The sequence below is a fragment of the Papilio polytes genome, unplaced genomic scaffold (assembly GCF_000836215.1).
Source record: "Papilio polytes unplaced genomic scaffold, Ppol_1.0 DF824146.1, whole genome shotgun sequence".
In the NCBI taxonomy this organism is placed as follows: Eukaryota; Metazoa; Arthropoda; class Insecta; order Lepidoptera; family Papilionidae; genus Papilio; species Papilio polytes.
In genome coordinates this window covers 2375828-2399367 of record NW_013525058.1, presented here as the reverse complement: position 1 = coordinate 2399367, position 23540 = coordinate 2375828, and the positions used below count along the sequence as shown (strand labels likewise).

Sequence of the window (23540 nt, the reverse complement as noted above, 5' to 3'; positions counted from 1 at the left end):
AGCATCAATGTAGATTGCCAGAGTCATAATTTAGCGCATCTCAGAAAACGAACAATATCTGCTCAGAAGTTCTCGCGAATCAGAAGTAAATTTGTATCTAGAAAAAAAAACAAATGATATGTCAAGCATACTTCAAGTTAAAGACATTACATTTTAATGGATCATATTGTCCTACAATTGACAGGGAAAGAATACTTTGTAAAGCATTTATGTCAGCTTAAAGAATTGATTAATGAATTAATTTTAATACTAAAATCTTATCATAAAACACTAATCTGTTTTATCCGCTTTTCATGAAATTTCGTCCCAAAATAAAATCTACTTGGAGACTTTAAATTCCATATAGGTATTACTTAAGACTTAAAATACCAAATAGGCACGAAATGTGTATTACAAAAAAATAATCGTAAACAGAGATAGAGAAGACGATGTTCGAATTTGTGCTGTCGCCTAAAATATAAGCTTAATTTAAAATTAAAATAGCGTCGCGGGGGCAGCCGTGTCAATAAATTACCCGAGCTAATACTTCCGCGATTCCTCGGAGCTGGATTACATCAAACAGTAGAGACGTGCCCCGGTTTCGCACGTATGGTTATATATTTACCAAAATACACGTAATTTATTTCTCTTATGTATTCTAATTTGTTGGTAAGCGTTTGGCTGGCGATCATTTTATGTTAATTTTCGACATGTTTACCCAGGTAAATAAGCCACGGTGGAAAATTAGATAACAATTTAAGAAACGAAATTGTTTATTGAGTTTTAACGCTGTAGTGTACTATTTTTTTTCTCATTTACGTTGTGAGTTCGTATTATTATATGTATTGTGAAAACCTATTATGCATAGGTACTAATTGAATTAAACTTTTTTATCATACTAATACTATTGAACTAAACATAAATATTTTTGATATAAACTAGTTACCTCTCACTGAGAAAACATCTGTACATGAAACAGACACAAACAAATGAATAACGTTTTCATGATTGTTTATTTTCGTTCAATTCCGTAGTGGCGCCTGGTTCACCTTGACCGCGGTTCTTGCTTACACATAAACCAATAAAAGTTGACCTTCCCACCCCCGCAGAAATATTACCAGAGTTAACGAGGGAAGAGAACTGAAAAGAAGTTTGGAAGCCCATTAAATACTGGCGACTGGTCTTAAACGCTGTATACGTTTATGCCAAGTCCCATAACAGCTTTGTTATTTTCACGGTTGAATTCGACGATTGTTTAACACGTTGTCCCGAAGCGTAAATACTGAAAAGTTGAAGATTTTGTTATTCAAATTAAGAGAAATGAACAAAATCATAAACAATTGATTGAAAAATTGTGTTGAAGGTAGGTTTACATAAACAAAGAAGTCTGCACGCGTTAATTTCAATGTGTTTATCTGAACCTGGTTTTGATTCAGTACCGAGGTGAGTGGTAAAATCTATATCGAGAAAACACACGCATGTTACCGCGGTTTATAACTAAAAACAACATTTCAAATTCTGTTAAACTGCAAGCTTTCCTTAAACAAAGTATTTTGATTTAAACACATAAATCGTTTATACGATAAGAGGAAAAAGGAAGCAAAGATTAAGATTATGTTATCTTACATTTCCGGGATTGTAAACAAAATAGCAATTATTGTCATTATTTGCCATATTATGTGGCCACCTTGATACTTAACATTTCACAACTACTTTTTAAGTCAAACGAATTAAAGAAAGGCAATTGTATCAGAGGCCAAACCATTACAATCGTCGTCCGTAGCCATTAAAGGTCTTATTATAAGTAATTAATTGTATTACTATACTACTTTAGTATAAAATAGAATAAAATTAGGACTAATATAGAGTTAGTTCAATATACGATGACAATCATTGTACGCCACAAACTAGAATGACATGGACAGAATAAAAATTAATAAAACAAAAACTGTATTTTAATATCAACCAAATCGCTCATCATGACAAAGCACAGATCTAGACAAAAGCAAACGTTAATTAGAATCAACGACAGGCGTAATAAATTTCAATATTCGTCGAGGATAATAAGTTATCCAACGGACAATAAACCGAGTAATTGATTCGATGCGAAATGGAGCCGCCACCCACAGTGCACCAAAATACGCTAACGATGTAGCCGTGCCTTGCTCCGTGTGCATTTTGAATTGTTTGATTAATTACCGCCGATATCGAGTTAAATACAGATGGTGAAATAATCCTATATCCTGTACGTCTTTATGGATAAGTTGGGATAGTCCCAGCGTTCAAATTTATAACTATGAAAATAGTAAGGGCCAACTAGTTCTAACGGTTTTAAAATACATCGCTGGTTGTATATTTCAAGATTGAGCCATATAGAACAAATTGTGTAAGTGATTATTCGATTAATAATTCATTAAATCCGATGTTTAAATTCTTAATAAAAAATCTCAACCCCCATTAAACGTAATCCAAGGTCACTGAGTTGTACACAAAGGTCGTCCGTCGAACCTTGCAAGTTCCGGTCGAGAGGGGATGATCGACACATTGCGTTAACGTGCCTTTAGTTACAGGTCATTGACCTAGCCGCACGCAATCTACGTGGGGTTGCTCTGCTGTTCAAAAATTATTGACAATGACAGGTTTAATTTAACATTATGTTTTAATGCATAATATTCACGTGTACAAAATTTCTTAGTGTTACAGATTTGCATAAATAAATGTAGATTAAAATACATTTATAAGAAATTTGAAGAAATTCGATATCTAAAAGAGGAAACAAGGAGGAAGGAATTTCCGGCATAAAGTTTGCGTGCAGACAATACCTTAGTCATTTCATAGTCTTAGTCATTCGGGAATTAGAAATAAAGTTTTGTTTCACATTAATTTTTAATAGATGTATCAGGAAAATTACTATATTGCGTTTTTTGACATTCGATGAGGTTATTGCACCATTAATCGTTTTAATTTGTGTCTACCATACACTGATACCGTGAAAGTATGCAGGTTATAGCACTTCCTCCTGCAGCAATATTTGATCTAGAATGTTCCCGTCTGAACAAGAGATAAGGTTATGGATAATTTCCGTCACACCACAGCGTATCTCGACTGCGTTCCCACAACTATCAAACGTCCGATTATGAATAATTTCTGCGTGAACCCATGAGTTATAATTCTATTTATATACCTCAGTATATCATCGATGTTTTGAATTTCATTTTAAACAACACTTTAACCTTTACCGGGACTTCCTATTCCCGAAATATCAATACAAAATACTTCGTTCTTAATTTCTCCAAGGAAAATGAGAGGCAAGACAGTTTTATACGATTACTTTAGTAGACACCCACGGCTATCGAGTACTAGAACAATTTTAAATGCGGGTAACAAAAGGATGTAGCGTAACATGATCAGTGAGCTTGAAGTGACAGGTTGCAAGCTTGACGGTCATATTACACTCGTAGTGGTGGTCTTTTATCCATTGTAATAAACCTGTTCCCACGGACGCGAGTTTTATTTTATTCTTTTAAGCTAATGTAAGTCTGTAATGTTCATATTATTACATCTTAAAGTTTTAAGAACTGCTTACTAAACTTGAAAAGTAGCACATTGTTTGACCTAAAACTTATTACATTGATCACTACAGATCTATTTATCCAATCTTATAATTTTAACTTTACTTTAAACAACTGACGTAAATTAATTAACTTTGTTTAAAAATCCTTATCTTTACGCTTGACAATATTCGAGACAAACAATGTGTTTTATCTTGACATATTAGCATCATCAAAACATACTTTATGAATTGTAAAATGGACAAACTTCCATTTTATAGAGTCGTTGCTTATAAAGTGTGGACCACACCGTAAGCAATGCGGAATTGCAAATAAATAAGCAGTTTAGCGGGCGTCAGATTTAGCGGGCAGTTGTAAAGTGTTCGCGGCTCAACAGTTAAACCGTTTAACGTTCAACTGTAACTGTTAAGCGAAAATTATCGCGCCACGCTGTGACAAAACACCCCACCTATCCACATTGTAAAGCCGTCGTCAATCTGTTTATTACAATATTGATGATTTTTTTAAAGTTCTACATTCACAATCGCATTTATCTTAGAATGACAATGAAATTCCCGTAGGAGATTGACTGAATTACGTAGAATATTACTGTGAGTAATGATTTTTCCTTATTTAAGGGATAAGCAAAAGCGGTACGCATGAATCACTTAATAAACAATAGTCTCGCCTGAAATCTGATAGAATATACATTTCACGGGAAATAATATAGGGATAATTTGCATTCTACTGCTAATTCTCTTTATGTAATTTGAATTTACGTCATTGAGTAGTAAAAACGAAAACATAATTAAATATTATTCAGAGTGTTATCAGACTAACATGTCCCTCGATAAGGAGCAAAAAGAAGTGCAAAAACGCACCTCTGGTCTGCTGACGTCATCCACCGAGTGAACGATGAGATAATGCCGACTTTATAATGACAGCCCACTCAATAACAAATGGTTTGTAATTTAACCGAGGTCATTGGCAGGATTGGATGAGAGCGTAGCTACCTGATTCCGAGAGTTTTAGTAATGTTTTGTTTTTATTTTGATACAGAGGTTAAGAGAACAATTTTAGTAATCAAAGTTTGTTGAGTTTTACGCAAAAAGAAACCATTTAAAATTTAAATGTCCGTTACAATGAACGTTAAAGGATGGTACTTGTAGGAAAGCTTTATAAATCTCCCTAAGTTTTTTCATTAGGACGTAGGTGCCAGACCCACATTTTACTCAAACAAGAAAAGGCCCGGGTAAATATCTTGATTTACACGTTCACCAATATACAGTCGTAGGAATAGTAGGATTCGTGCAATGATGAAAAGTTGACGACATTAAATAGAAATAAATAATATCAAATGTTTTTGCTATTGTAATACACAGGTACAGCAATCGTAATTGCCTTTTACGACCAAATTTGATCCCAAATGTGCCAGACATTTACCAAAACAAAAATATTTAAAAATATATGTCTTTCGATATATGGAACTCATTTTGTCCCTTGAAATTGAACACAACATGGCAGATAAATACAATCAATACTTGTTACTAACAAGCAACGAATTCTCGTTGCTTGACAATTCTAAACCATGTTACAGCATTAGAAAACAAATAAATTAGGTAGATAACCTTTGCGCGCATAAAACACACGAGTCGAGAGCGAATTTAACGCGTTTTAGTTCATACGTGATGATAAAGTAACGACCTACATTTTACATAATGTAAATCTCGCAACCACACGAGCACTCTCCGATGGGAAATTGAACGAAATCGTATTTCAAAAGTAATTCTGTTGCGATTGCCGCAACAAAAGGGTTATCGAAAGCCTAGTTAAACCGGACTTTCGATCGACTTTATATAATAACTTTGGCCCACTAATCCCGTACCGTTTTCGACATCGAACCCATATAGTTTCAATGACTCATCTGTTGCGGATGTTTTTTCAGGTTACGGTCTTCTGATGGCGTTGCAAGAGATAACGCACATCTCCTTATCAAGTAATAGACATCAGAGTTTAAATATAATGTTCATCAAGTCTTTACGACACAAATATTGGACAATGAAAGTAGGTTTTATTAATACAAACATGTTTAACTTATGTTAATTTATGGCATGCTAATATTTGCACAGCATAATAAAATATAAACATGCTGTACATCACATATCGCGGTTAGGTGATATTAGCTGAATAAATTATCTATACTATTATAATAAAGCGTAAACACACACTTCTTTGTTGCCTAAGATGTAAGCAATTACAGCATATTTTTGAATAATTCTTTCTTTGAAAAAAAGCCCGTCACCTACGTCACGCTTAAGGCCATATATTTTTACACCATTCAACTTAGGGGGTAAATATTTTCGATAAAGACCCTAATGTGGGAAAGAGACCACAAGTTGCTGCCAACATCAAGGAAGCAAGGTTGCCATGGTTTGACATCATGTCATGTCGTCGGTATGACATTTGCAATTGATAATTTGACAAATGTTAACAATAATATGATTTTTTTATAATGTTATGCGGATGAAGTCGCATGGGAACAGCTAGTAATACGAATAAAATCATTCATGTTAAACACAAATGCTACAGATAACATAGTTACAATTAGTAATTTATATGTTCTGTACTACTATAATTAGTAATAACTTAGTCCTCTTTAAGGACATGCTCGAGAAAACGTTAAATTAGTGGAACACCTGGCTCCAGTTACAGACTATTGGTGTGTTGTGTTTAGTCATTGCAGACTTCCGCAACACCACCGGACCGATGCATTAAGATAATCAAACGCTACTAGTCGTATTAGGGTCGATAGTGTTAGTGCCTTTGACTAGTAAAAGTCAGGACTTGTCAAGATCACAAATTCACGAATAAAATATTCACTTCTTAGCTTGTAATATCTTGTAAGTGTGAATAATTTTGAACCAATCTGAGTTGGTAAAGAAGTGTCAGTAAACATACGAGTTTGACTGTCACCATTACATCACAAACCACGAAAATTTTCATATTTTATATAGTACATCTGTTTTTTGCGTAGTCCGTTTGTCTATAATCAAAGGTGAGTACAGCGATAGTGTGAATGCGGGCAGCATAAGGCCAAACGAGCTCGGTGGAAGGACACGCTTTACGCAATGTGCATTGTTCGCAGCATTTGTTGTACGAATGAGCGTTTTGTAACGGTTTACGATCGTAATGACCGACGACTGCGACCCGATATTACGTTCACTTGACGTTTATTAACTATATTTGTATACACAAAGGGCTACACAATAATTACTATGTGGGTGACATTTGTAAGGTGAGACGGGAATGAGTAATAGATTTGTTTGCATATTTGAATGATTGTGTTCAAGTAGTTAACATTTAAAAAAAAAGATAATTCAGACCGACACAAATCATCTCACTTATTGACAGGTTTGTGAAAGACCATCAAAAAGCGGAAAGAAACAAAAGATAAAAAAGTATGATCGATAGGACGATATTAAATACTTTTACACTATAATCCTAATCGATATCGTTTACGGCACATCACTATTGCAGTAATATGATAGCGGATTTTTCCGAGTCCTATCAATCATAATAATAAAGTCAATTTATATGTGACGTGAAACCGCGCTCCGTCGATGCTAAGTGGACGTACATTTTGCAATTTAAATTGCAATAATTGTGAGCTCGTGGCGGCAGGTAGCTGCGACTATTTGATTACTAATATTAGTTATATAAACCTGTGCAGAACATTCTAAAGAAAGGTTAAATTTAAGACATGATTTGTCCAAAGTATAACTATACTATAAAACAAATGACACTTCCTTCTTCTAAATCAGTTATGCCAAAATATTCTATTGGTTACAGTGATTCACTAGAATTGGGCTTGACATAAAATCGTACCAAAAATGTCTTAACAAGTCGCAGTCGAGCTAACCAGGTTCGACCTTTACAAAGGGCGTACAAGGTGAACTGGGCTTGTGGGTGTTAGATCGCTTTTTCATTTGCTCAACAAAAGAAATCTATTGCCGGTACAAATCATCACATTTTCTATCAATATCAAAATCATGTTCTCTATCAAAAATCTACATAGCTATGTCCACACTAGTGCGTTTTCCTTACCACGTACAAAAACAAAACACAATATTTTATACAAGTGTTAAGGTAGTGAAAGGGCAGATAAAAGAAAAAAAGGGAAAAGGCAACTAGAACAGGAAAGTCGATTGGTGGAAACAGCTAGTAATCAATCATTTCGTCGGTCTGTAGCGGAAACATCAAAAAACTTTTATTTTAAGAGTGAAAGAGGAAATAAAATTTTTCCAGAGCTACTAGTTTTATAAATTTAACTTATACTCGTAAACTACTTTCATTTGATTGCCTAATTTAATTGATCAAATTAATTTGACCGGGAAAGTAACCGACCCACTTCAGTTAGTTAATTGCTAGATCTACATCATTGCACTGCGCTAACAAACCGTCGGTGTTTTAATTGATTTTACAAATAATAAAATCAATTCAATTTTGAAAGCAGTATTAGATATTACTTACGAGTGAAATGGAGAATATGGTCACCTTTTTTGGACTAAAGCTTAACCTTAAAGGAATTAAATCTTGCAATTTCGATATATTTTTACTGCTATAACATTATTTGTAATCTACGTCTTTTTATAAAGTATGATTTTTTGAAGATAATGTCAGAACTGTTAATATAGTAGAGTCAGTATAAAAGCTAAAAGTAGAAATAAACTAAACTAAAACCAGCTAAACATATAAATGTGTAAAATAAAAATATAATGTCTCCAATAATGGCCAGTTTCTTCTGTAGCGTCGGTAATGATTGATTTGCTGAAAAGAAAGTCAACAGGAAGAGCAAACACAAAATAAATCACGCAACCAGTAACATATCCTCGAAACTAAGGATCAGGAACGCAAACAAACTTTTGTTGGAACTCGTTACGGTCATTCTCAGAACGGAAGCAAGCCGACTATTTCAAACGAGCTGTGAAAGAAGACTTCACCATCTAAGACATGGGATGCTTTAGTTGCAACGAGCGTCTAAATCTGTCCTCGACGCACTCAGAATACATCTATACAAATGTTATAAAGCGGAAAGATTTGTATTTTTGTATGTATTGAAACCACTCAAACTATGGGACCGATTACAAAAAATCTTGCTCTATTAAAAAGCTACGTTATCAGAGTAACACAGGTTATGTTTTATACAATTTTTTTTTTAAGTCGGACAAAGTCGCGAGCACCAGCTAGTATGAAATATATCGGTACTGACCTCAATTTCATTAATCAAAAACGACCCGTGAAAAGATTAACTGGTTATAAATAAAACATTATTCTTCAACTTCCGTTAGTAACATTTTAGTTTTATATTTATAAGCGTTGGCGACAGTTTAACTCTGTTGTTAGTGGCCAGGAGTGAGGACAAATTAATGGCATGCATATGCACTTATTAATTTAAAGAAAACAATTATATCTAGGGAGCTACAGATTCAGTAATTTGTAGTTACATCTTTTTGCAGTTATTTACAATTCGAACGTGTGATAAACTTTACAAATAGGTTAATACGCCTTTATTATTGGGTGTGATGTAAAGAATCCGTAAAACATTTACTCCTTTCTTATCCTAAAGCTTTATTCGACTGATTCATGCAATGTCTCTGCATTCGGATTTTGCTTTCGTAAACAAGCATTGCAGCCACCTCGCCCATTTAGATACGCTTCGTGCGATGCGCCAATAAAAATCAATCATCTAAAAATAGGTTAGCAGTGTTTAAAAATATCGGACTGCAGACGGCGTGTGCACCATTCTAGCAGTTTTATAGCGCAATAAATTGCCAACATGTTTATTCACATCAACAATAGCCACTGAATTAATTACTTTCGAGTAAGGGTTAACGACGTTAGTGATTGACATGATTTAATTATTTTGCCGCGGGAAGTTTGTGGAATTATATAAAGGAAATTAAATTTACGCCGTCTTAAGTTTAATTATCTTTTAAAATCAGTATTGGAACTCGAAACTGATGGTAAAGTTTTTTTTTTATATTAAATAGTATTAAATGGTAATCTTTACTAATTTTATAAAGAGGAATGATTTGTATTTTTGGACTTTTGCATGTATTGAAATAACTCAAAAACTACTGGGCCGATTTCTAAAATTCTCTCACCATTAAAAATTACTTAATCATTATATTTTTAATTTTACGCGGACGAAGTCGCCAGCAACAGTTGTTATTAATATATCTTGCTATTTTCGTATTTTTATATTGTAACTACCAATTTTAAAAACACTTTTTTCGTCTTATCAAATTTCCTTAAGCGTTATCGGTCTAAAAATAAAAGTTCTTTAGCATTAACCCTGATTATTGTCGTTTTATTACTAAGATAAACTAATCTACGTGCGTAATAAATAATCTAATAGCAAATCCTCCGCCATTCGCAGACTGAACAAAACTTTCCATTGGATGTATTTATTGATGTTAACGAGTTCACAAATAACATGGAAATATCCGTTACAATGTAACAATTTCACTACTTCTTGTATGCGGCAGTCTTACTTTGTTATTCTCGTAATATCTTAAGACTTTCATTCACACATTCGTGGGTTTTTTTATAGAATTGTATTGCGTAAAATAAAAATCCTTTGTTGCAACAAATTAGTTGTGCTAAAGTATCAAGACTAATCAAACTGCAACGCAACTTGCACAATGCACTTCTTATATAACTGTTACGTATGGACAAAGAGATAATTGTTATTTGGAGCGGAGAAACAGTCCTGAGCCTTATTTACTGTGGACAGAATGATATACATTTGATGTGTTAATGCCGGTGTAATGCTAGTTACACACGGGGGCAGAGTAGTATAGTACTGCTAGTATTTGAACGCACATTTTTGTCACAACAGAACTGTTGTTTCGGTCTATCTGCTACTTTACCCTCGTGTGACACCGGCGTTACGTATTCAGTGTTATAAGGTGCGGCACACACGATTCCTTGACTCGCGGCCAAGTCGCGCGGCAATGACAATGGTGACAAGATGAGCCGACATAACTCCCAGATGTATTTAATTACATTGCTTATAAATAAATTTGCCCTGGAATATTCCAGTATAACGTTTTCTCTTGTACCGAATGACATTAAAACTACCAAGTGAATGCTAATCTTAGTAATAAAATAGCGGTTTTAAGATGGACATTTATATTTTGGTTAAAACTCATATTATTAAGCAATAATAATATGTGGTTGACGGATTTCTATTGTTTTCTTCGTGTCATCAATTATTAGGAAATGTCCATTCATCATAAATCGAATACAAAACTAGGATAGCGCATGTGCAAACGGTTTAAAATAGTAAAAAAGCCAACAAAATTGCCTAATAGATATAAATTATTACAATAAGACATGTTACGTACTAATAATGCGATCATTACTATTAGTTATTATAAAACAACATGTTCTTAAACAGCTGTTAACTTCTTATTACGGTACAATTCACATTATATTTATTGTGCCTCTAATTTATTTTTCTATCTAAATTATTCTGTTTGATTTATAACTATATGGTATTGACAATAGTAGTTTAAAGCCGGCTTATTACTTTTTGACCGACTTCCCAAAAGAAGGAGGTACTCAATTCGTCTGTATATTTTTTTTAAATCATGCAATATACGATTAGTTGCTAGTTCGGCGCCTAGTAACCAATTCCTAAACGTTATGTCGATTAAGCTTCGCTGTCGCATTGCAGTTCGCTTGCTGCGAAATCGCTGAAGGCAACGTAATACCCAATTTACTATGTTGTCAATTTTAATTTAAAGAAATAAAGTTTATTGAGGAAGTTTTCAGTAATCGGACTTTATGTGTTAGATATATTAAAGACGATTTTACAGAATTCAAACATTGCTCAAAGGGTATGATGCGGCCCCATCAAAAACCGCAGTAAAGCAGTTTTGAACTTATGGGTAATCTTTTAATTGCGAAAAGTTTTACGATAAAGACGAAGTCTGCGGTACATTCATATACAGCATAAAAAATATATTGGTTTACTCAACGTGCTTTTCTAAGCAGCTCGATTTTTTTGCATTTTCTGATGTAAGTGCTGCCATCTTTTATGAACAAAGTAAAAGTATCATTAGTTCGATTGCTACGCCACCTATTGCTCGATGAATAAAACTGCGTCAAGCAAGAAACAGTACATTAGAAACTAAGCTTCGAACTAGATGGCGCTGCTCGAAATTGAAATAAACGCAAATTAAAACTTTAAAGTAATGCACCATATCTTTAAAGCAACATTTGCTAAGATCTAATGTTTTTTTTATAATTATTAATAAGCACGACGTAATTCGAAAAAAAAATAAAGCAAAAAAAAAAAAAAAACACTATCACTGCAAACATAATCAGTAAATGAAAAACATTTATAAGAGAAAGATTTAAAAATAAAATTCCAGGGAAAATGCACAAAAAGTTTGCCCGCCCGAACAGGGACTTGAACCCTGGACCCTTGGATTAAAAGTCCAATGCTCTACCGACTGAGCTATCCGGGCTCGTGTCTAGTAGAGTGAAATACTGTAAGATAATTCACAATTTGCAACAAATTTAAATCCATTAACTCCAATGTTTTTAAATTGTATCGATGTTTGCTTATAACAAAAAGTAATACTACAAAAAAATCCTTTACACTAAATTGTGTTATACTTTTTTGAACAGCGGATTATAAAAAAAAATATACGAAGCATCGACGAAGACTAAAATTTTCACCATAAAAAAATAAAATGTGTTAAAACATTTTTCCTTTTTTTTTTTTTTTTAGTAAAGTTCAAAACTACTAGCGCCATCTTTGTCGTATAGAAGAAACGAGGTAAAACAGTTTAGTTGTGCTACTCGCCGCTAGATGGCAATAGTATCTTTTTGCTCTGCGTTAATTGAAGAAATGTTTTTAATTGGAAGAACAAAAATTAAAAACTAGCAATTAATAAAAAAAAAAAAAAAACAAACAATACCTTTTGAATGATAATGTTACATGGTGAAGAGTAATTATGATTAGGAAATTAATGATTAGCCTTGCCAACATTCCATGTAAAACTTCAAACCCTGAGGACGGTCTGCTCCCATTCCGCAGGACACGGGCGAGAAATCGATATGTTCTATCTCAAACTTCACATCGTAATACCATTCATTATTTTCATTTAAATAAGAACTACAAATATATAGACATATATTTTTCAAAAAAATATTTAAAACGTTAACTTTGTCGATAAATACCAGAGATATATAGAACAATAAGTTACATAAGATTAATTTTTCCATGTGTAATATTTTGTAATCGATAAATAGGCTCAAGATAATATGCCCTGCCCTCATTATGTCATCGACAATAAACTTGATATGAATCGTGTGAGAAATAAAACAATTTGAATAAGTTAAGATTAAGATTCCTACGCTACTAATAAGAACATTGGAAAGTTGGTTAAGTATCGAAATTGAATTTTCTTTTACAAAAATGAATGGTATTACAATTCAATCAAAAACCTCACTCTCTACATCTAACAGTTTTTTATTCTAGCTATTAATTAACACTTAGCTACCTGTTTAGACTATCGTATATTAAATTAGCTTTTCCTGTTACTTAAGTTCAGTTACTTTTATGGGCCCTAAAACTTCTATCAGCGATATTTGTCTATATATTAATTAAAGGTATACTTGCGTACTTTTCCGTACTTATTTACGTTCCTGTGTTGACCAGGTATGGTAACGCGGTACCGAGTAATTGTAATAAACAAATTCCACAACTGCGTCACAAATACGGTATCTATTAAGTTTCATCTACTTATTTCCATACGTTTGCGGGGACTGACATACTTATGTCTTTGAAAATAATTAGTTTGGTGTATAACAAGATAAAATGACGCTCGCTGATGAATAAAATGTTTAATACCATTGTATTGTGTAGGGAAAGGAAAACTCTTTGGGTATTTCGATTATAAATATAACGTCAGCGAGCGTCATTTTAGCGGCGTTTGACTCACTGTGTGCGGTGTAGGCTGTCATTGTACCTGAAAACAAAGGTAAAACTGGTCAGTCGGTTATCATTTGTACAATTTAAACAATATTGCGTCGCAGATGGCAGACGATTCACCAATAAACATATTCACATTCATGATAAATGTTTGAGCTCAATTTGCAAGTAACCGCGAAGCATGCGCCGGTTTCGTTCATTTATCAGTTCTCAGACAGTTCTAAAACTTACATTCGAGAATCTGTTTCTCACGTAGATATCGACGTTGTTTCTCGCGCAGTGAAAGCCAATTTGCGTTTAATCGAATATCAACGAAAATCGCTTGCAGAGGTTTGCAGTTATTTAGCTTTATCCGTATAGACATGCGATGGCGGCGGCAGGCGATTTTAGGCTTTACAGTAATAAGCGGGATCTTTTAGCGATTTAATGTTAGTTGCAAGAAAGGTGTGCGGTGGTCATTATTGGTATTTGAAGATCTAAAAATACATAGTCGGGTTCTGTGCAATTATAAGTGTTACTTGTACATTCTCGTTCTTGTGACCATAAACAAATGTACCAGAAACAGGCATCGTCACATGATACGGTAGGCTGTTGCAAATATTAGTAGTGCATGCGTGTGCTTAGCAAAAACAATAGGCTGTGCGTTGCCACCTTGAATATAAATATGTATTCGTCTTTATAAGCTTCATTTGATCCTCTTTGGCTTAAAAGGGTAACAACGATCAATATGTCTTTTAATGTAATGTCTTGGATTTTTATGACCATAAATTATGGTGTTATTAAAGTTCATTTTATTTCCACTAGACAAAATCATCTCCCGTCTCTGGTTAGAAGTTCTCTCTGTTCGTGGTTGGCGGTTGGCGGTTGGCGTCGCGGGTCGCGTGTAAGAAGATCGTTTAATTATAAATTACATTCAACGAACCGACTCCGCAAAGATTACAACGAGCATTCGTGAGATCAATTATAATTTCTTTGTACAATTTTAAAGAAACTTAAACGGGGACAAAAATTCATACACAGTATAATTTCAATAAATTATTTTGCCGACGTACTAGTACAATTTGAGTAGCAAAAATCAAACATAATATAGCAATTAAAATGTTGGGAAATGTTTAATTAAGTTACAAACAAACCATTTTTAATTAAACTGCAGTTATACAAAGATAATTCTTATGTTTCTCGTAAAAACACTGCAGATAAATTCATTACAAAAAAGAGTGACACGTGAAAATTTATTATCGTTATATGAATGGCGTTGGTTTGTCTCATAAGCATAAAATATGAATGAACGAAGTTCGACTGATGTCATAACTCGTACACAACGACACTTGAAAATAATTACACTATTTCACTGTCTACGAACTAGTAATGTGTCTGACGCCTACTGACTCGCCTAGGGCGGTCCGAGAGCCCCCATTTCCAGCCGGTCTAACAAATAAACTAAGTCTAGGCGCGACTGATCAATAAGCTTTTAGCCGACTAAACACTTCTCAAGGATCGCATTTCGCACAAAATTCAGACCAATGAAACAAACAAATCTCGTTTACACACTCGTAAGTATCTTTGGGCTATTTACAAGTGTTCTAATAAACGCAAATATACTTATTGTTCTTGTCAGTTATGTTTTCAATCTTGAATAAATAAAGAGAAATCCTTGAAGCCCTATTGCGTAGTACTTCAACAATACATAAACACAAGGCAAGCTACTCGAGTTCAAAACGATAAAGATTATTCCAAAAAATCAATAAATTTTATTCAGTACTACAGTTATTTTGTCTTTTAGCTAACTTATTAAATTGTCATAATATAAACAGTTGCGGGAGTAAAATTAACAAAATCAATAACCAAAAAGATTCTTTCTGTAGGTAAACGTTATTTTAAATTTAATTTCGTCGAAATAAATTTTGAGATTTAATTTCTAAGCAAAACATTGTAAAGATATAGTCAACTGGATATAAACTCCATCATAACTGGACATCGTGGTTGGAGTTAAGACGATTACTCACTGGCTAATACCGTTTACGATACTAAATATTACCGTTTGCAATCGTCTTAACTATTTCTGCGTAGTAAATATCTCGCGTTTAAGTGTTGACATAGAATCACATATTTTACACTTAAATTATCAATAGTAATATTTACTAAACTTATATTTGCTTTCGTATGCTAAATATAACCGAATAATTTAAGAGATTTGAACCGTCGTAAAAACTCCGAAACATAAAAGCCGAGAAATTACTAAAATCTTTTTTTAAAAAAATATTTAAAAAAAAATATTTTAGTACTTAACTTTAGTATTAATTTCATTTAAAAATGTAAATCCAAATAAAAATACACGTTGCTAAATTTTGTCGCTAGTTTGTAAAAAGCCTCATTATGAATACAATTATTTGAACTCACAGAATTAATCAACTCTATTGGAACCAAATATGCGCAGATCATTGCGACTCATTTTATCACTGCGACTATCGCTATGAGACGACACTTAACTACTAAGGATCAAGGGTTTTATTATCTCGAAACTGTTCTAAACCACGTAGAGAAAAAATCCACTATCTGTCAAAACAATGCAATTGATGCGCAAATAGCCATGTAAAAACTTATTGTTCCAAAACAGGAGGAACAGAGAAGCAAAGCGATACCCATATCCCCAGAGTCCAATAAGTCTCATGTGATAAGTTAACTCTTGGCGCCAAGCGCCATAAACAGAATACTGATAAATAAATGTATTGTTCGCGATAGTCAAAACTTGCATATTAATCGCTACTAGCGATCCAGATTAGGTATTACGATAGAGATAACGACAATTGGATTTAAAATCGTCGGACAAAATATTTTTCAATTAATATCAAACTTGATGACGCGATTAAATCGTCCACAACACGATAACACAATACTGTCGGGTTACATCGTTCATTACAAATATAGGAAAAAAATAAAGAGAAACGATTTACCAATTTACTAGCCGGTCCGGTATTACCAAATCGGCCAACACGAATTTTAAATGCAGGAAAAGCCTTCGTAACTAGTGATCGGAACCACACATTGTCACGCGAATTCGATCGAAATATTTCGGCAACGATTTTCACTGATTTTCAGTGGAAATGTGTGTGTTTAATCCTTTGTACATATTTAATATTTCGCAATTGTAAGAACAGACGGTTTTGACGATATTGACTTGATAATAATTGACCAATGTTCGACAGTTTCATATAGCATGTTTTTCATCCAGAGGACTAGATTCCCAGCTGCATTTGTTAAAAGCATTTCACTTAGTCTGGTGCGGAAGTTTCAAGTTTCTTTTATTTGAGTTAAATTCTATAGCAAGGAGCAACTACGAAGGAACGTTAAATGTTTATAACAAAAGTACAAAAAAAAAACAATGATTTACCAGTAACTGATTAAGCATTTCTAGCATTTGCTATGTATTTATGGTATAATGTAACGGAGATGTAATAATTATGAACATTCTAGCAGTGTAATCCGATACCCCATTTATGTTATTTCATTCGTCCTATAATTAATTATTACATATATAATTAAGAACGCCAATTTTCTGGTTTTGCCAGACGTGGGAATATACAGACATTTACATATGTAATATATCTTGTTTTATTTTGTCTTAGAATATAAAATAATGACAAATATTCTATTTGCTTCAAAGTAGTGATGTTGCGCAGATCAAGTTTCTTTAGGAGGCAACCAATGTTTATTTGTATAAGCTTATAAACTCAACTCTGTTCTTCATTTTATGGAAAATGTTAGGGATGGCAATATTTCATACAATTGTTTCGAAACAAGGTTTAGGTGACATTAATTGCCATTATTAGAAGCTCCATTTTTAGATAATGTTGTTGTTTTTATAAATCAAAAGTGTTGCGAAAAAGAAAATTAAATAAATTATACTAGGTTCTACTTTTGTTTACAAAAGTGTAATATTTAGTTAGGATTTTTGCAAGTCAATGTGTAAAATCGTAGACTGGCCTAGGCATGCTGAAAACAGGTTTCACCTATAGCTTATGCGAGTGTAAACACTCAGGCATGTTTATTGTACGGATAGGTATTTCACTACAGAGAAAACCTCTTGCACGGACAGACAGCGCGTTGTTTAACATTTACTGCGTCGAGACACACCACGCGACTATCGTTTATGTTTCATACCAATTGAGTATTCTTGTGTGTGGTCTAAAGGTTTGTCATTTATAATAAAAAAGATGTAGTAAGCAGTATTAAATTAGGGTTATTAGAACGTTAAACATTCTTAACCTTTACATTTCGGGTTAGTTTTAACCGATTTTATCTTTGAGAGAATGGCTGAAAAATCCACTCCACAAACAAATTGCAATTTATTTTTTCTGTATTATTACAGTTTTACCCTCTAGCAGTATTTATTCGATGCTCAAAGTAGTTTAAAATGGTAAAAGTTGTCGCTGGAATTACATTAGTCTAAGTTTACATTAGTCGGGTTCAATTTGGCAAATTAGGTTAAATATTTTGCATGATAGCGCCAGACTGCAGCAAATTTGTCCCTATGCTATAAAAGCTTACATTGAGGAAAACAGCTTAACACGAGGACCTATCTTTGATGATTCAACAATCGAAAAATTTATTTAATAAACACACTTTCCATGTCTAAATAAAACGAAAGTTTCCAACTTAATTTGCAAATACTATCGTTAATAATTAACGCAAGACATAAAAGCTTTGCAATTAGCCGTAAGCACGAATAGTGCAAAAAGACTGAAATTTAAAATAATAAAGCCCGACACACACCTTCAGATTTAACTGAACTGTCGAACTACAAAATTTTGCCTAAGCACGTAAGTTAAACTTTCAACTCTGACTGTTCAGTTAAAACTAACGGTGTATACCGGGCTTTATATTCGACAATTATATTAGATGTTTTTATTATGCAATAGCAAACGCAATCTCAATTAGAAATAATAACTATAAAAAGCACAAACTCACACAACTGTTCAACTTGAGACCTCTTGACTGACTAGAAGTGTTCAACAAATATGTGTCATCAAATCGACATATATTCTACTACGATATTTCGTAAATTTGACTATAGTGCAAACATTACATTCAGCGTTTACCACTTATGTGTTTCACGTTTTTAAAAAAATATATTTTTGATGGATAAAACATGTACAACATTGATAAAATGATTAAATATAAGATTAACATTTAAATAAAGTATAGATAGTCTTATTAAAAAGTTTAAGGCCATGGCCTAACAGCGTATAAGTCAAAAACATTTACAAAAAAGTACATCATTTTTAATAAACACGAAAAAAATATGAGAATACAGGAAATACAATCGATAACAATTTTCAAAGCTTATTATGCCTGAGTTGTATGGGTAAAAAATCTGCGTATACAATAAAAGTAAAAAACAACTAAAGATTAATTACACTACTAATGACTATGTGCTTTATCTTGTCTAAATTGTTGCATTGAGATCTATTGTCAAAGCTACGGTCATTACTTATCAGCTGGGGCAATGTTACCGATCGTGTGTTGGTGACATAAGACGATAAACTTCCTGCTTTCAATTGTACTCACACAAATTTAGTTGTGCTTATTGAATTACTACTACTAATCATTTTTTGACAGCCCTATTGCTTAACATCGACGCATATCATATAAATATTGTTCAGTGTTAAATTCAAAACTGTCAGATGCTAGGTAACATGTCGTGTTAGGACTTCAGAGTAAGAAGTAGTGGTACAGTGAATTGCAACATGAACTATTGCTGAAGCTAGTTTAGCTGTGGCCGGCCAATAACTAATACTTCTGTCAAGGCAAGATATACTGCATGTTCTCGAGTCTTATTAGAGTTTATGTTTACAAACTAAATATTTACTGACTGACTAATAATGAGTTATAACGTTTATCTAATAGGTAATACGTACAGTGTTCTTTTAAGTCTATAGTTACACTATATTGATGGTCCTAGAATGGTAACTGTAAGTAACGTCATACCACTGAAGTAAAGATTTTAGTAAAGTCTACGATCGCATAAGACGTACGAGAGTTAAATCAGTCCAACTAACAAAGGCCTCGCACAAAATTCAGTATGAATATCCATCTATCTCTTAAAGTCAATAAGCTGTAGTGGCACTTCGCCAACCACATCTGGCAATTTACGACACCGGCAATGGAAAATAATTTTCAACTTAACCGCATAAGGAACAGAGTTACGTGCATTTTTTATTAGAAATCATCGTGAATCTGAGTGATGATTGAGATGATGGATGATAGAGTTATTAGGAGGACGAAAACCCGGAGCGCCGACCCTACGGGAGTAGGATAAGGGCAGGGGAGATAATGAGATGATGATATTCTCCAAATTTTTATCTGATTGTCATAAAACAACCATGGCTTTATTCCAACGTTTTTTTTTTAAGCTTACTGACAATAAGCGCCATAACATAAAAGAATTCGTTAATCAATGCCAACATTTTTCTTCCAAGAGGCCCGCTACTATCGTTCAACGTCATCGTCGTGAAAGTGACTGCACGTTTTGGCAAAACAACAGGACTTTACTTTCGCCATTTACGCCAAACCTTCAGTTTCTGTCTTTATGTTCGATAGGCAATAATCGATTCAAATACCAACCACTTCTTAATATATGTATTACAGCTTATCTAGATGCTAAAATAACAGAACCAGTTTAAGAAAAATATGGTCAGTATTTGATCGAGATCTGTGCGTGCATAGATTATTCTAAATCAATTTAATCTAATATTATGATTCACGCATACGAGTAGATACACTGGGAATAAACGGAATAAAAATGACAATTTTAACAAAAATTTAAAGAGAGAGTTTTTAGTGTCAATTTGTTCGACGCCATTATCATGCCCCAGTAGATTAGTGTACGCATTTACAAGTCAACACTGATTATAAATAGATGATTTAGACGTTGGCGCTCGTTGAGTAATTGATATTTAAAGACTGGAATGTATGAGACGGTTTTAATTATTCCGTATTAAACCATGTAAATTTTAACTACGATTTTTAATGTAAGGATAAAAGTTAAATAAAACTCCTGATTTTAATGTCTTAAATTAATTAAAACAAATCGGTTAAAAACACCTTTAGGCTACTTTGCTTAACGACAGGTGGAATAGGAGGCAACCGCAAATCCTCCCTAAACGTGAAAAACCAACAGCTAATCTGATGCCGCGTAGATTATTTAAAAAAATAATCAACAGGTTTTTCATCATAAATTTTATTTTGCTGCATTTTTTTACAAGAGCAACCGAGCAACGGTTCCACCGAAGTGATCATCAACGTCTATAGGCATCAGAAATACATTAAAACGTTGCCGCCCTTTGAAATGGTGCTACGCTTCCTTCTTAAAGTACCCCGAAGGTTTTTTAATTGCCCAATATCGCCTGATAAATAAAAGTATCGATCGGTTGTTTTTTCTATATGCTGTAAAAATTATCTACATTACAGACAAAACATGACAACGTTGAAAATACTATACACTCAGGACGCCAAGGAGAAAAACACATTTAAAAAAATGTTTCCGTGCCAATTGGGTCAGTCGTCTGAGTTATCTGTCAAGAGGTACGGTACAAGTCGCAAAAAATAGCCATCCGCAAAAACCACGTATATTTAGACTTTACAGGTAACCCGTATAATCATCGAAGTATGAGAAAATTGCGATATGAATATACCTATCAGAGGTTTAACAAAAAGTGTGATTATCATATTGGTCTAATTTTGATTGCAACCGTCGCTATCGTTATAAAGAACCATTAAAGTATAAAACATTACGTATTGCTTGCGACTTCGTCCGCATGAAAATAAAAAATAGCTAGCGTTACTCAGTGAAAACGTAACTTTTTAATAGGGAAAGAATCTTTGAAATCGGCCCAGTAGTTTTTTAAATATTCTAATACATACATAAATCTAAAAATACAAATCTTCTTTATAATATAGGTATTAAGTACTACTGATTTATGGTAAATTAACAGAATCTATCTATCTTACATTTGAGTATGTGCTTTAACAACAATAAAGTTCTGTAAAGCGTGTTCTCTTTTATGTGTTCAAGATTTTGTGCAAAGTTAGAAGTCTGATCAAATATTCATGAAACTTTAGTCTGAGTACAGCGTGCCTACAAAGAAAGTAAATTTATCAACCTTTCTTACCTTCTTTGTACTGTGATAAAAGGAAACTTCTAAGGTCATCGTCGATTATTACTTGTGTAGGCATCATTGTATGCCACTTGAGTTAAGCTTTTGGCACAGTTCATGTATAGAGAAATGTAGAAAATTGTACGTGAATTAATAAAATATCCAAATAAAACCCTGACATAATACGTAAATGCTAAAAAGCATAGCATTTGTTAGTAATCAATACCGTCTAAAGAACCGCATTTTATACCTTATTTTGTGAAACACATGGAATCTTTTGCAAAATGCACCAATTATGAACAATTTATTTTCATTAGATGTAAATAATTAATTGACGTACGTGTGAGGCCCGGCCACTACGGAGACGATACAATGTTATCAGATTGACATTTCTCCTTGCCTCATAGTCGGAGGTTCTTGCACGTGCTGCGTAACTTAATTACATAACTATCGTTTAGCCGCAGCATTGCTTATGTAACTGTATTAAGATTCAAAAATGTCAGGCGGCGTTACCTATAGCTGTCAACGAATTATAATAAGGATTTGTCAGTTTTTTTTTTATCTTTTTATATGAAAAGTCAGGAAATTATTAATTAACGGTTATTTTCTCATTAAAACGAATATCAAGACGTTAATCAATCATTGCAAATAACACGGTAGAAATTACCACTTAGACAAATCGTATGAATGCGTCTTACATCAAATTAATTCCTAATCGAAAGTAAACTGTATATAAAAAACATCACAAGCTTTTCTTAGTATGTTATCGTTTTTGGTAATGATTCAACAGCGTATTAAACGATGAGATGTCTGTTGATATAACAATGGCAATAGTACTCACACAGGTGTGGTCCGCGCTCGCATAACTGGCTATCGGAGCTCGGGTACGAACCTCGCTATACTTATACTCATTACGTCGGAGGGAAGAAAGCAGACACGGCGCAGACTTCATACAATGACCGAACAAGAAGTGGGTTAATTGAAGACAACAGCGCCCATCGCCGCCGGCATTCGCCGAGATCATATCTCGCTACGGCTCTAAATTAATATTGTAACTACAACTCATTCGTAATGGCGCGCAAAGCTTTGCTAAACGCACGTAATGTGTGGCGTGAAGTTGATTTATTTATTTGAAAACATTTGCTGCTTCAATTACCAGACATTTGAAAAAATTGCTAAGTTCACCTTCACACCTGGATTGAATCACAGTCCTGAGAGTACAAATATATTGTTAGGTATAAACTATGTTAATTCTCGGTTTTGTTTCAACTACATACAGAAGCATTCATTATCATAAAAAGTAATGCTTACCGCCTCTAGGTATAACACGTTCTAAAATAAAACAAGAGCTTGAATACCATTAACAGCAAAACGATCGCTAGTCATTTCCTAGCGTGAAAGTAAAAAAATGGCCTGACCAATAAATAGTTCAAGCCACTTTCTCCGACAGACGTGGGGTGTAATACCTCTAGGTATCTGCAGTGCGACATCTCTTACATTGATTTTCGTTCCTACTATGATTGGTTTTATTTTGTTGGCCACAAACGTAAAGAACTTTTTAGCCAAACACAACTTTACGGGAAATTTCTGATGCAATTTTAGGCTGTGATGACCTTTTAGTGAAGAGTTAGAAATACGTACAGAATGTACATATTATGTCATTTTCCAAGTGGTCCATTGGTATATGGATCAATGGACCACTAGTTTACTTAGGCATTGCGATGCTGTTTTTCTTTTCGACAGTGCATACAATTAGAAAGGAAAGCCCATCGCGCGCAACCATAGACGGCTTCGTCGGATTTTAATGCAAACCGTCACTTGCTGAACAATACACCGTAAACACAA

The 23540-nt window shown here is 33.7% G+C and overlaps 1 protein-coding gene and 1 non-coding gene across 3 annotated transcripts in view; both read right to left on the bottom strand.

The window, feature by feature from the left end:
- Positions 1-23540, bottom strand: part of LOC106111856 (protein bunched, class 2/F/G isoform) — a 114912-nt gene that overhangs the window by 67217 nt on the left and 24155 nt on the right. The window lies entirely within an intron of this gene.
- Trnak-uuu lies at positions 11995-12067 on the bottom strand. Its single transcript has one exon. It is a non-coding gene; the product is annotated as a tRNA-Lys (tRNA).